The sequence below is a fragment of the Silurus aristotelis genome, assembly GCF_946808225.1.
Source record: "Silurus aristotelis genome assembly, chromosome: 13".
NCBI lineage: Eukaryota > Metazoa > Chordata > Actinopteri > Siluriformes > Siluridae > Silurus > Silurus aristotelis.
The window spans coordinates 6964068-6980165 of record NC_139586.1 but is presented as its reverse complement, the minus strand read 5'-3'; positions in this window follow the sequence as shown (position 1 = coordinate 6980165).

Genomic DNA, 16098 nt, shown 5'->3' with positions numbered 1-16098 from the left:
TACTAAGGCTCTAATTCAAATTAGGTTGTGCTGCTAGGGCCCTGATGTGAAATACTGTTCCGCTACTATAGCTGTAATGCTAACTGTGTTTCACATCAGGCCCCTAGCAGGACAACATAATTTGAATTAGAGTCATAGTAGCAGAGCATCATTCGACTTAGAGCCATAGTTGGCCAACATAAATCGGATTATAGTCATAGCACCGCAACATAATTAGCATTAGAGCTATTATAGCAGCACAGTGTTTCACATCAGGGCCCTGGCAGCACCAGCTATTTTAAATTAAGTCATAGTAGCACAACATTGTTCTGCTACTATAGCTCTAATGCTACCTATGTTGTGCTACTATGGCTCTAATTCGAATCGTGTTGGGCTGCTAGGGCCCTAATGTGAAACACAGTTAGCATTAGAGCTATAGTAGTAGTACAGTGTTTCACATAAGGACCAGGACAGCACAGCATAGCATAATTTGAATTTAGGCCACAGTAGCGGAACAGTGTTTCCCACTAGGGCCACAGCAGCACAACAAAATTTAAATTGGAGAGATAGTATCTCAGCATAATTAGCATTAGATCTATAGTAGCACCACAGTGTTTTACATCAGGGCCCTAGCAGCACAACATAATTTGAATTAGAGCCATAGTAGCAGAGCATCATTTGACTTAGGGCCATAGTTGGCCAAGATCATTTGGATTAGAGTCATGGGAGCACAACACAATTAGCTTTAGAGCTATAGTAGCAGCACAGTGTTTCACATCAAGGCCCTGGCAGCACAACATAGCACAACATAATTTGAATTAAAGTCATAGTAGCACAACATTGTTCTGCTGCTATAGCTCTAATGCTACCTATGTTGTTCTACTATGGCTCTAATTCAAATCATGTTGTGCTGCTAGGGCCCTGAGGTGAATCACAGTGAGCATTAGAGCTATAGTAGCAGTACAGTGTTAAACATGAGGGCCCTAGCAGCACAACGTAATTTTAATTAGAGTCATAGTTGGCCAACATAATTTAAATTAGAGTCATGGCAGCACTGCATATATAGCATTACAGCTATAGTAGCAAAACAGTGTTTTACATCAAGGTCATAGTGGAAATTACATTACATAATGTAATTTAGAGCCATAGTAGTACTTCATCATTTGAATTGAAACCATAGCAGCACAACAGTGTTTCACATCAGGGCCCTAGCAGCACAACCTTATTTGAATTAGAGCCATAGTAGCACAACATAATTAGCATTAGAGCTATCGTAGCAGAGCAATGTTGTGCTACTAAGGCTCTAATTCAAATTAGGTTGTGCTGCTAGGGCCCTGATGTGAAATACTGTTCCGCTACTATAGCTGTAATGCTAACTGTGTTTCACATCAGGCCCCTAGCAGCACAACATAATTTGAATTAGAGTCATAGTAGCAGAGCATCATTCGACTTAGAGCCATAGTTGGCCAACATAAATCGGATTATAGTCATAGCACCGCAACATAATTAGCATTAGAGCTATTATAGCAGCACAGTGTTTCACATCAGGGCCCTGGCAGCACCAGCTATTTTGAATTAAGTCATAGTAGCACAACATTGTTCTGCTACTATAGCTCTAATGCTACCTATGTTGTGCTACTATGGCTCTAATTCGAATCGTGTTGGGCTGCTGGGGCCCTGATGTGAAACACAGTTAGCATTAGAGCTATAGTAGCAGTACAGTGTTTCACATGAGGGCCCTAGCAGCACACCATAATTTGAATTAGAGTCATAGTTGGCCCACATGATTTGTATTGGAGTCATATTGGCATTACATAATTAGCATTAATGCTACGGTAGCACAACAGTGTTTTCCATCAGGGCCAGGACAGCACAGCATTATTTGAATTGGAGAGATGGTTGCCCAACATTATTAGCATTAGATCTATTGTAGCAGAACAGTGTTTCACATCAGGCCCTAGCAGCACAACGTAATTTGAATTAGATCCATAGTAGCAGAGCATCATTTGGATTAAAGTCATAGGAGCACAACATAATTAGCATTAGAGCTATAGTAGCAGCACAGTGTTTCACATCAGGGCCCTGGCAGCACAACATAGCACAACATAATTTGAATTAAAGTCATAGTAGCACAACATTGTTCTGCTACTATAGCTCTAATGCTACCTATGTTGTGCTACTATGGCTCTGATTCGAATCATGTTGTGCTGCTAGGGCCCTGATGTGAATCACAGTTAGCATTAGAGTTTTAGTAGCAGTACAGTGTTTCACATGAGGGCCCTAGCAGAACAACATGATTCGAATCAGAGCCATAGTTGGCCCACATGATTTGTATTGGAGTCATATTGGCATTACATAATTAGCATTAATGCTACGGTAGCACAACAGTGTTTCACATCAAGGCCATAGTAGCACAACATAATTGAATTTAGAGCCATAGCAGTACTTCATCATTTGAAGTGAAACCATAGCAGCAGCAGCACAGTGTTTCACATCAGGGCCATAATCAGCACACCATAATTTGAATTAGAGCCATAGTAGCACCACATCATTTAAATTGGAGTCGAACAACAATTTAAATTAGAGTTAGAGCAGCATTGCATAATTAGCATTAAAGCTATGGTAGCACAACAGTGTTTTACATCAGGGCCAGGACAGCACAGCATAATTAGAATTTGGGCCACAGTAGCAGAACAGTGTTTCTCACTAGGGCCATAGCAGCACAACTAAATTTAAATTGGAGAGATAGTATTCCAGCATAATTAGCATTAGATCTATAGTAGCACCACAGTGTTTCACATCAGGGCCCTAGCAGCACAACATAATTTGAATTAGAGCCATAGTAGCAGAGCATCATTTGAATTGGAGCCATAGTTGGCCAACATAAATCGGATTATCGTCATAGCAGCACAACATAATTTGAATTAGTCATAGTAGCATAAAATAGGTAGCATTTGAGCTATAGTAGCAGAACAATGTTATGCTACTATGACTTTAATTATAATTATGTTGTGCTGCTAGGGCCCTTATGTGAAACACAGTTAGCATTAGAGCTATAGTAGCAGTCGAGTGTTTCACATCAAGGCCATAGTGGCACAACATAATTTAAATAAGAGCCATAGTAGCACTGCATCATTTAAATTGGAGTCATAGTTGGCCAACATAATTTGATTTATAGTCATAGCAGCACTGCATAATTAGCATTAGAGCTATAGTTGCAGAACAGCACAATATAATTTAAATTAGAACCATAGCAGCACAACCTAATATACATGTGCACTTTTGTATAACATAATTTAAATTTGGACCATGGTGGCACAACAGTAATTTGAATTAGAGCCATAGTAGCACATCATTTGAATTGGAGTTATATTTGGCCAAAATAATTTGATTTAGAGTCATAGTAGCACAACATTGTTCTGCTACTATAGCTCTAATGCTACCTATGTTGTGCTACTATGGCTCTGATTCGAATTATGTTGTGCTGCTAGGGCCCTGACGTAAAACACCGGGAGCATTAGAGCTACAGTAGCAGCACAGCGTTTCACATCAGGGCCCTAGCAGCACAACATAATTAGCATTAGAGCTATAGTAGCAGCACAGTGTTTCACATCAGGGCCCTGGCAGCACAACCTAATTTAAATTAAGTCATAGTAGCACAACATTGTTCTGCTACTATAGCTCTAATGCTACCTATGTTGTGCTACTATGGCTTTAATTCGAATCATGTTGTGCTGCTAGGGCCCTGATGTGAAACACAGTTAGCCTTAGAGCTATAGTAGTAGTACAGTGTTTCACATAAGGACCAGGACAGCACAGCATAGCATAATTTGAATTTAGGCCACGGTAGCGGAACAGTGTTTCCCACTAGGGCCACAGCAGCACAACAAAATTTAAATTGGAGAGATAGTATCTCAGCATAATTAGCATTAGATCTATAGTAGCACCACAGTGTTTTACATCAGGGCCCTAGCAGCACAACATAATTTGAATTAGAGCCATAGTAGCAGAGCATCATTAGACTTAGGGCCATAGTTGGCCAAGATCATTTGGATTAGAGTCATGGGAGCACAACACAAGAAAGCATTAGAGCTATAGTAGCAGCACAGTGTTTCACATCAAGGCCCTGGCAGCACAACATAGCACAACATAATTTGAATTAAAGTCATAGTAGCACAACATTGTTCTGCTGCTATAGCTCTAATGCTACCTATGTTGTGCTACTATGGCTCTAATTCAAATCATGTTGTGCTGCTAGGGCCCTGAGGTGAATCACAGTGAGCATTAGAGCTATAGTAGCAGTACAGTGTTAAACATGAGGGCCCTAGCAGCACAACATAATTTGAATTAGAGCCATAGTAGCAGAGCATCATTTGACTTAGGGCCATAGTTGGCCAAGATCATTTGGATTAGAGTCATGGCAGCACTGCATATATAGCATTACAGCTATAGTAGCAAAACAGTGTTTCACATCAAGGTCATAGTGGCACAACATAATGTAATTTAGAGCCATAGTAGTACTTCATCATTTGAATTGAAACCATAGCAGCACAACAGTGTTTCACATCAGGGCCCTAGCAGCACAACCTTATTTGAATTAGAGCCATAGTAGCACAACATAATTAGCATTAGAGCTATCGTAGCAGAGCAATGTTGTGCTACTAAGGCTCTAATTCAAATTAGGTTGTGCTGCTAGGGCCCTGATGTGAAATACTGTTCCGCTACTATAGCTGTAATGCTAACTGTGTTTCACATCAGGCCCCTAGCAGCACAACATAATTTGAATTAGAGTCATAGTAGCAGAGCATCATTCGACTTAGAGCCATAGTTGGCCAACATAAATCGGATTATAGTCATAGCACCGCAACATAATTAGCATTAGAGCTATTATAGCAGCACAGTGTTTCACATCAGGGCCCTGGCAGCACCAGCTATTTTGAATTAAGTCATAGTAGCACAACATTGTTCTGCTACTATAGCTCTAATGCTACCTATGTTGTGCTACTATGGCTCTAATTCGAATCGTGTTGGGCTGCTGGGGCCCTGATGTGAAACACAGTTAGCATTAGAGCTATAGTAGCAGTACAGTGTTTCACATGAGGGCCCTAGCAGCACACCATAATTTGTATTGGAGTCATATTGGCATTACATAATTAGCATTAATGCTACGGTAGCACAACAGTGTTTTCCATCAGGGCCAGGACAGCACAGCATTATTTGAATTTGGGCCACAGTAGCGGAACAGTGTTTCCCACTAGGGCCATAGCAGCACAACAAAATTTAAATTGGAGAGATGGTTGCCCAACATTATTAGCATTAGATCTATTGTAGCAGAACAGTGTTTCACATCAGGCCCTAGCAGCACAACGTAATTTGAATTAGATCCATAGTAGCAGAGCATCATTTGGATTAGAGTCATAGGAGCACAACATAATTAGCATTAGAGCTATAGTAGCAGCACAGTGTTTCACATCAGGGCCCTGGCAGCACAACATAGCACAACATAATTTGAATTAAAGTCATAGTAGCACAACATTGTTCTGCTGCTATAGCTCTAATGCTACCTATGTTGTGCTACTATGGCTTTAATTCAAATCATGTTGTGCTGCTAGGGCCCTGATATGAATCACAGTGAGCATTAGAGCTATAGTAGCAGTACAGTGTTTCACATGAGGGCCCTAGCAGCACAACGTAATTTTAATTAGAGTCATAGTTGGCCAACATAATTTTGAATTAGAGTCATGGCAGCACTGCATATATAGCATTACAGCTATAGTAGCAAAACAGTGTTTCACATCAAGGTCATAGTGGCACAACATAATGTAATTTAGAGCCATAGTAGTACTTCATCATTTGAATTAGAGCCATAGTAGCACAACATTATTAGCATTAGAGCTATCGTAACAGAGCAATGTTGTGCTACTAAGGCTCTAATTCAAATTAGGTTGTGCTGCTAGGGCCCTGATGTGAAATACTGTTCCGCTACTATAGCTGTAATGCTAACTGTGTTTCACATCAGGCCCCTAGCAGCACAACATAATTTGAATTAGAGTCATAGTAGCAGAGCATCATTTGACTTAGAGCCATAGTTGGCCAACATAAATCGGATTATAGTCATAGCACCGCAACATAATTACTACTATGGCTTTAATTCGAATCATGTTGTGCTGCTAGGGCCCTGATGTGAAACACAGTTAGCCTTAGAGCTATAGTAGTAGTACAGTGTTTCACATAAGGACCAGGACAGCACAGCATAGCATAATTTGAATTTAGGCCACGGTAGCGGAACAGTGTTTCCCACTAGGGCCATAGCAGCACAACAAAATTTAAATTGGAGAGATAGTATCTCAGCATAATTAGCATTAGATCTATAGTAGCACCACAGTGTTTTACATCAGGGCCCTAGCAGCACAACATAATTTGAATTAGAGCCATAGTAGCAGAGCATCATTTGACTTAGGGCCATAGTTGGCCAAGATCATTTGGATTAGAGTCATGGGAGCACAACACAAGAGAGCATTAGAGCTATAGTAGCAGCACAGTGTTTCACATCAAGGCCCTGGCAGCACAACATAGCACAACATAATTTGAATTAAAGTCATAGTAGCACAACATTGTTCTGCTGCTATAGCTCTAATGCTACCTATGTTGTGCTACTATGGCTCTAATTCAAATCATGTTGTGCTGCTAGGGCCCTGAGGTGAATCACAGTGAGCATTAGAGCTATAGTAGCAGTACAGTGTTAAACATGAGGGCCCTAGCAGCACAACATAATTTGAATTAGAGCCATAGTAGCAGAGCATCATTTGACTTAGGGCCATAGTTGGCCAAGATCATTTGGATTAGAGTAATGGCAGCACTGCATATATAGCATTACAGCTATAGTAGCAAAACAGTGTTTCACATCAAGGTCATAGTGGCACAACATAATGTAATTTAGAGCCATAGTAGTACTTCATCATTTGAATTGAAACCATAGCAGCACAACAGTGTTTCACATCAGGGCCCAAGCAGCACAACCTTATTTGAATTAGAGCCATAGTAGCACAACATAATTAGCATTAGAGCTATCGTAGCAGAGCAATGTTGTGCTACTAAGGCTCTAATTCAAATTAGGTTGTGCTGCTAGGGCCCTGATGTGAAATACTGTTCCGCTACTATAGCTGTAATGCTAACTGTGTTTCACATCAGGCCCCTAGCAGCACAACATAATTTGAATTAGAGTCATAGTAGCAGAGCATCATTCGACTTAGAGCCATAGTTGGCCAACATAAATCGGATTATAGTCATAGCACCGCAACATAATTAGCATTAGAGCTATTATAGCAGCACAGTGTTTCACATCAGGGCCCTGGCAGCACCAGCTATTTTAAATTAAGTCATAGTAGCACAACATTGTTCTGCTACTATAGCTCTAATGCTACCTATGTTGTGCTACTATGGCTCTAATTCGAATCGTGTTGGGCTGCTAGGGCCCTAATGTGAAACACAGTTAGCATTAGAGCTATAGTAGTAGTACAGTGTTTCACATAAGGACCAGGACAGCACAGCATAGCATAATTTGAATTTAGGCCACAGTAGCGGAACAGTGTTTCCCACTAGGGCCACAGCAGCACAACAAAATTTAAATTGGAGAGATAGTATCTCAGCATAATTAGCATTAGATCTATAGTAGCACCACAGTGTTTTACATCAGGGCCCTAGCAGCACAACATAATTTGAATTAGAGCCATAGTAGCAGAGCATCATTTGACTTAGGGCCATAGTTGGCCAAGATCATTTGGATTAGAGTCATGGGAGCACAACACAATTAGCATTAGAGCTATAGTAGCAGCACAGTGTTTCACATCAAGGCCCTGGCAGCACAACATAGCACAACATAATTTGAATTAAAGTCATAGTAGCACAACATTGTTCTGCTGCTATAGCTCTAATGCTACCTATGTTGTTCTACTATGGCTCTAATTCAAATCATGTTGTGCTGCTAGGGCCCTGAGGTGAATCACAGTGAGCATTAGAGCTATAGTAGCAGTACAGTGTTAAACATGAGGGCCCTAGCAGCACAACGTAATTTTAATTAGAGTCATAGTTGGCCAACATAATTTAAATTAGAGTCATGGCAGCACTGCATATATAGCATTACAGCTATAGTAGCAAAACAGTGTTTCACATCAAGGTCATAGTGGAAATTACATTACATAATGTAATTTAGAGCCATAGTAGTACTTCATCATTTGAATTGAAACCATAGCAGCACAACAGTGTTTCACATCAGGGCCCTAGCAGCACAACCTTATTTGAATTAGAGCCATAGTAGCACAACATAATTAGCATTAGAGCTATCGTAGCAGAGCAATGTTGTGCTACTAAGGCTCTAATTCAAATTAGGTTGTGCTGCTAGGGCCCTGATGTGAAATACTGTTCCGCTACTATAGCTGTAATGCTAACTGTGTTTCACATCAGGCCCCTAGCAGCACAACATAATTTGAATTAGAGTCATAGTAGCAGAGCATCATTCGACTTAGAGCCATAGTTGGCCAACATAAATCGGATTATAGTCATAGCACCGCAACATAATTAGCATTAGAGCTATTATAGCAGCACAGTGTTTCACATCAGGGCCCTGGCAGCACCAGCTATTTTGAATTAAGTCATAGTAGCACAACATTGTTCTGCTACTATAGCTCTAATGCTACCTATGTTGTGCTACTATGGCTCTAATTCGAATCGTGTTGGGCTGCTGGGGCCCTGATGTGAAACACAGTTAGCATTAGAGCTATAGTAGCAGTACAGTGTTTCACATGAGGGCCCTAGCAGCACACCATAATTTGAATTAGAGTCATAGTTGGCCCACATGATTTGTATTGGAGTCATATTGGCATTACATAATTAGCATTAATGCTACGGTAGCACAACAGTGTTTTCCATCAGGGCCAGGACAGCACAGCATTATTTGAATTGGAGAGATGGTTGCCCAACATTATTAGCATTAGATCTATTGTAGCAGAACAGTGTTTCACATCAGGCCCTAGCAGCACAACGTAATTTGAATTAGATCCATAGTAGCAGAGCATCATTTGGATTAAAGTCATAGGAGCACAACATAATTAGCATTAGAGCTATAGTAGCAGCACAGTGTTTCACATCAGGGCCCTGGCAGCACAACATAGCACAACATAATTTGAATTAAAGTCATAGTAGCACAACATTGTTCTGCTACTATAGCTCTAATGCTACCTATGTTGTGCTACTATGGCTCTGATTCGAATCATGTTGTGCTGCTAGGGCCCTGATGTGAATCACAGTTAGCATTAGAGTTTTAGTAGCAGTACAGTGTTTCACATGAGGGCCCTAGCAGAACAACATGATTCGAATCAGAGCCATAGTTGGCCCACATGATTTGTATTGGAGTCATATTGGCATTACATAATTAGCATTAATGCTACGGTAGCACAACAGTGTTTCACATCAAGGCCATAGTAGCACAACATAATTGAATTTAGAGCCATAGCAGTACTTCATCATTTGAAGTGAAACCATAGCAGCAGCAGCACAGTGTTTCACATCAGGGCCATAATCAGCACACCATAATTTGAATTAGAGCCATAGTAGCACCACATCATTTAAATTGGAGTCGAACAACAATTTAAATTAGAGTTAGAGCAGCATTGCATAATTAGCATTAAAGCTATGGTAGCACAACAGTGTTTTACATCAGGGCCAGGACAGCACAGCATAATTAGAATTTGGGCCACAGTAGCAGAACAGTGTTTCTCACTAGGGCCATAGCAGCACAACTAAATTTAAATTGGAGAGATAGTATTCCAGCATAATTAGCATTAGATCTATAGTAGCACCACAGTGTTTCACATCAGGGCCCTAGCAGCACAACATAATTTGAATTAGAGCCATAGTAGCAGAGCATCATTTGAATTGGAGCCATAGTTGGCCAACATAAATCGGATTATCGTCATAGCAGCACAACATAATTTGAATTAGTCATAGTAGCATAAAATAGGTAGCATTTGAGCTATAGTAGCAGAACAATGTTATGCTACTATGACTTTAATTATAATTATGTTGTGCTGCTAGGGCCCTTATGTGAAACACAGTTAGCATTAGAGCTATAGTAGCAGTCGAGTGTTTCACATCAAGGCCATAGTGGCACAACATAATTTAAATAAGAGCCATAGTAGCACTGCATCATTTAAATTGGAGTCATAGTTGGCCAACATAATTTGATTTATAGTCATAGCAGCACTGCATAATTAGCATTAGAGCTATAGTTGCAGAACAGCACAATATAATTTAAATTAGAACCATAGCAGCACAACCTAATATACATGTGCACTTTTGTATAACATAATTTAAATTTGGACCATGGTGGCACAACAGTAATTTGAATTAGAGCCATAGTAGCACATCATTTGAATTGGAGTTATATTTGGCCAAAATAATTTGATTTAGAGTCATAGTAGCACAACATTGTTCTGCTACTATAGCTCTAATGCTACCTATGTTGTGCTACTATGGCTCTGATTCGAATTATGTTGTGCTGCTAGGGCCCTGACGTAAAACACCGGGAGCATTAGAGCTACAGTAGCAGCACAGCGTTTCACATCAGGGCCCTAGCAGCACAACATAATTAGCATTAGAGCTATAGTAGCAGCACAGTGTTTCACATCAGGGCCCTGGCAGCACAACCTAATTTAAATTAAGTCATAGTAGCACAACATTGTTCTGCTACTATAGCTCTAATGCTACCTATGTTGTGCTACTATGGCTTTAATTCGAATCATGTTGTGCTGCTAGGGCCCTGATGTGAAACACAGTTAGCCTTAGAGCTATAGTAGTAGTACAGTGTTTCACATAAGGACCAGGACAGCACAGCATAGCATAATTTGAATTTAGGCCACAGTAGCGGAACAGTGTTTCCCACTAGGGCCACAGCAGCACAACAAAATTTAAATTGGAGAGATAGTATCTCAGCATAATTAGCATTAGATCTATAGTAGCACCACAGTGTTTTACATCAGGGCCCTAGCAGCACAACATAATTTGAATTAGAGCCATAGTAGCAGAGCATCATTAGACTTAGGGCCATAGTTGGCCAAGATCATTTGGATTAGAGTCATGGGAGCACAACACAAGAAAGCATTAGAGCTATAGTAGCAGCACAGTGTTTCACATCAAGGCCCTGGCAGCACAACATAGCACAACATAATTTGAATTAAAGTCATAGTAGCACAACATTGTTCTGCTGCTATAGCTCTAATGCTACCTATGTTGTGCTACTATGGCTCTAATTCAAATCATGTTGTGCTGCTAGGGCCCTGAGGTGAATCACAGTGAGCATTAGAGCTATAGTAGCAGTACAGTGTTAAACATGAGGGCCCTAGCAGCACAACATAATTTGAATTAGAGCCATAGTAGCAGAGCATCATTTGACTTAGGGCCATAGTTGGCCAAGATCATTTGGATTAGAGTCATGGCAGCACTGCATATATAGCATTACAGCTATAGTAGCAAAACAGTGTTTCACATCAAGGTCATAGTGGCACAACATAATGTAATTTAGAGCCATAGTAGTACTTCATCATTTGAATTGAAACCATAGCAGCACAACAGTGTTTCACATCAGGGCCCTAGCAGCACAACCTTATTTGAATTAGAGCCATAGTAGCACAACATAATTAGCATTAGAGCTATCGTAGCAGAGCAATGTTGTGCTACTAAGGCTCTAATTCAAATTAGGTTGTGCTGCTAGGGCCCTGATGTGAAATACTGTTCCGCTACTATAGCTGTAATGCTAACTGTGTTTCACATCAGGCCCCTAGCAGCACAACATAATTTGAATTAGAGTCATAGTAGCAGAGCATCATTCGACTTAGAGCCATAGTTGGCCAACATAAATCGGATTATAGTCATAGCACCGCAACATAATTAGCATTAGAGCTATTATAGCAGCACAGTGTTTCACATCAGGGCCCTGGCAGCACCAGCTATTTTGAATTAAGTCATAGTAGCACAACATTGTTCTGCTACTATAGCTCTAATGCTACCTATGTTGTGCTACTATGGCTCTAATTCGAATCGTGTTGGGCTGCTGGGGCCCTGATGTGAAACACAGTTAGCATTAGAGCTATAGTAGCAGTACAGTGTTTCACATGAGGGCCCTAGCAGCACACCATAATTTGTATTGGAGTCATATTGGCATTACATAATTAGCATTAATGCTACGGTAGCACAACAGTGTTTTCCATCAGGGCCAGGACAGCACAGCATTATTTGAATTTGGGCCACAGTAGCGGAACAGTGTTTCCCACTAGGGCCATAGCAGCACAACAAAATTTAAATTGGAGAGATGGTTGCCCAACATTATTAGCATTAGATCTATTGTAGCAGAACAGTGTTTCACATCAGGCCCTAGCAGCACAACGTAATTTGAATTAGATCCATAGTAGCAGAGCATCATTTGGATTAGAGTCATAGGAGCACAACATAATTAGCATTAGAGCTATAGTAGCAGCACAGTGTTTCACATCAGGGCCCTGGCAGCACAACATAGCACAACATAATTTGAATTAAAGTCATAGTAGCACAACATTGTTCTGCTGCTATAGCTCTAATGCTACCTATGTTGTGCTACTATGGCTTTAATTCAAATCATGTTGTGCTGCTAGGGCCCTGATATGAATCACAGTGAGCATTAGAGCTATAGTAGCAGTACAGTGTTTCACATGAGGGCCCTAGCAGCACAACGTAATTTTAATTAGAGTCATAGTTGGCCAACATAATTTTGAATTAGAGTCATGGCAGCACTGCATATATAGCATTACAGCTATAGTAGCAAAACAGTGTTTCACATCAAGGTCATAGTGGCACAACATAATGTAATTTAGAGCCATAGTAGTACTTCATCATTTGAATTAGAGCCATAGTAGCACAACATTATTAGCATTAGAGCTATCGTAACAGAGCAATGTTGTGCTACTAAGGCTCTAATTCAAATTAGGTTGTGCTGCTAGGGCCCTGATGTGAAATACTGTTCCGCTACTATAGCTGTAATGCTAACTGTGTTTCACATCAGGCCCCTAGCAGCACAACATAATTTGAATTAGAGTCATAGTAGCAGAGCATCATTTGACTTAGAGCCATAGTTGGCCAACATAAATCGGATTATAGTCATAGCACCGCAACATAATTACTACTATGGCTTTAATTCGAATCATGTTGTGCTGCTAGGGCCCTGATGTGAAACACAGTTAGCCTTAGAGCTATAGTAGTAGTACAGTGTTTCACATAAGGACCAGGACAGCACAGCATAGCATAATTTGAATTTAGGCCACGGTAGCGGAACAGTGTTTCCCACTAGGGCCATAGCAGCACAACAAAATTTAAATTGGAGAGATAGTATCTCAGCATAATTAGCATTAGATCTATAGTAGCACCACAGTGTTTTACATCAGGGCCCTAGCAGCACAACATAATTTGAATTAGAGCCATAGTAGCAGAGCATCATTTGACTTAGGGCCATAGTTGGCCAAGATCATTTGGATTAGAGTCATGGGAGCACAACACAAGAGAGCATTAGAGCTATAGTAGCAGCACAGTGTTTCACATCAAGGCCCTGGCAGCACAACATAGCACAACATAATTTGAATTAAAGTCATAGTAGCACAACATTGTTCTGCTGCTATAGCTCTAATGCTACCTATGTTGTGCTACTATGGCTCTAATTCAAATCATGTTGTGCTGCTAGGGCCCTGAGGTGAATCACAGTGAGCATTAGAGCTATAGTAGCAGTACAGTGTTAAACATGAGGGCCCTAGCAGCACAACATAATTTGAATTAGAGCCATAGTAGCAGAGCATCATTTGACTTAGGGCCATAGTTGGCCAAGATCATTTGGATTAGAGTAATGGCAGCACTGCATATATAGCATTACAGCTATAGTAGCAAAACAGTGTTTCACATCAAGGTCATAGTGGCACAACATAATGTAATTTAGAGCCATAGTAGTACTTCATCATTTGAATTGAAACCATAGCAGCACAACAGTGTTTCACATCAGGGCCCAAGCAGCACAACCTTATTTGAATTAGAGCCATAGTAGCACAACATAATTAGCATTAGAGCTATCGTAGCAGAGCAATGTTGTGCTACTAAGGCTCTAATTCAAATTAGGTTGTGCTGCTAGGGCCCTGATGTGAAATACTGTTCCGCTACTATAGCTGTAATGCTAACTGTGTTTCACATCAGGCCCCTAGCAGCACAACATAATTTGAATTAGAGTCATAGTAGCAGAGCATCATTCGACTTAGAGCCATAGTTGGCCAACATAAATCGGATTATAGTCATAGCACCGCAACATAATTAGCATTAGAGCTATTATAGCAGCACAGTGTTTCACATCAGGGCCCTGGCAGCACCAGCTATTTTAAATTAAGTCATAGTAGCACAACATTGTTCTGCTACTATAGCTCTAATGCTACCTATGTTGTGCTACTATGGCTCTAATTCGAATCGTGTTGGGCTGCTAGGGCCCTAATGTGAAACACAGTTAGCATTAGAGCTATAGTAGTAGTACAGTGTTTCACATAAGGACCAGGACAGCACAGCATAGCATAATTTGAATTTAGGCCACAGTAGCGGAACAGTGTTTCCCACTAGGGCCACAGCAGCACAACAAAATTTAAATTGGAGAGATAGTATCTCAGCATAATTAGCATTAGATCTATAGTAGCACCACAGTGTTTTACATCAGGGCCCTAGCAGCACAACATAATTTGAATTAGAGCCATAGTAGCAGAGCATCATTTGACTTAGGGCCATAGTTGGCCAAGATCATTTGGATTAGAGTCATGGGAGCACAACACAATTAGCATTAGAGCTATAGTAGCAGCACAGTGTTTCACATCAAGGCCCTGGCAGCACAACATAGCACAACATAATTTGAATTAAAGTCATAGTAGCACAACATTGTTCTGCTGCTATAGCTCTAATGCTACCTATGTTGTTCTACTATGGCTCTAATTCAAATCATGTTGTGCTGCTAGGGCCCTGAGGTGAATCACAGTGAGCATTAGAGCTATAGTAGCAGTACAGTGTTAAACATGAGGGCCCTAGCAGCACAACGTAATTTTAATTAGAGTCATAGTTGGCCAACATAATTTAAATTAGAGTCATGGCAGCACTGCATATATAGCATTACAGCTATAGTAGCAAAACAGTGTTTCACATCAAGGTCATAGTGGAAATTACATTACATAATGTAATTTAGAGCCATAGTAGTACTTCATCATTTGAATTGAAACCATAGCAGCACAACAGTGTTTCACATCAGGGCCCTAGCAGCACAACCTTATTTGAATTAGAGCCATAGTAGCACAACATAATTAGCATTAGAGCTATCGTAGCAGAGCAATGTTGTGCTACTAAGGCTCTAATTCAAATTAGGTTGTGCTGCTAGGGCCCTGATGTGAAATACTGTTCCGCTACTATAGCTGTAATGCTAACTGTGTTTCACATCAGGCCCCTAGCAGCACAACATAATTTGAATTAGAGTCATAGTAGCAGAGCATCATTCGACTTAGAGCCATAGTTGGCCAACATAAATCGGATTATAGTCATAGCACCGCAACATAATTAGCATTAGAGCTATTATAGCAGCACAGTGTTTCACATCAGGGCCCTGGCAGCACCAGCTATTTTGAATTAAGTCATAGTAGCACAACATTGTTCTGCTACTATAGCTCTAATGCTACCTATGTTGTGCTACTATGGCTCTAATTCGAATCGTGTTGGGCTGCTGGGGCCCTGATGTGAAACACAGTTAGCATTAGAGCTATAGTAGCAGTACAGTGTTTCACATGAGGGCCCTAGCAGCACACCATAATTTGAATTAGAGTCATAGTTGGCCCACATGATTTGTATTGGAGTCATATTGGCATTACATAATTAGCATTAATGCTACGGTAGCACAACAGTGTTTTCCATCAGGGCCAGGACAGCACAGCATTATTTGAATTGGAGAGATGGTTGCCCAACATTATTAGCATTAGATCTATTGTAGCAGAACAGTGTTTCACATCAGGCCCTAGCAGCACAACGTAATTT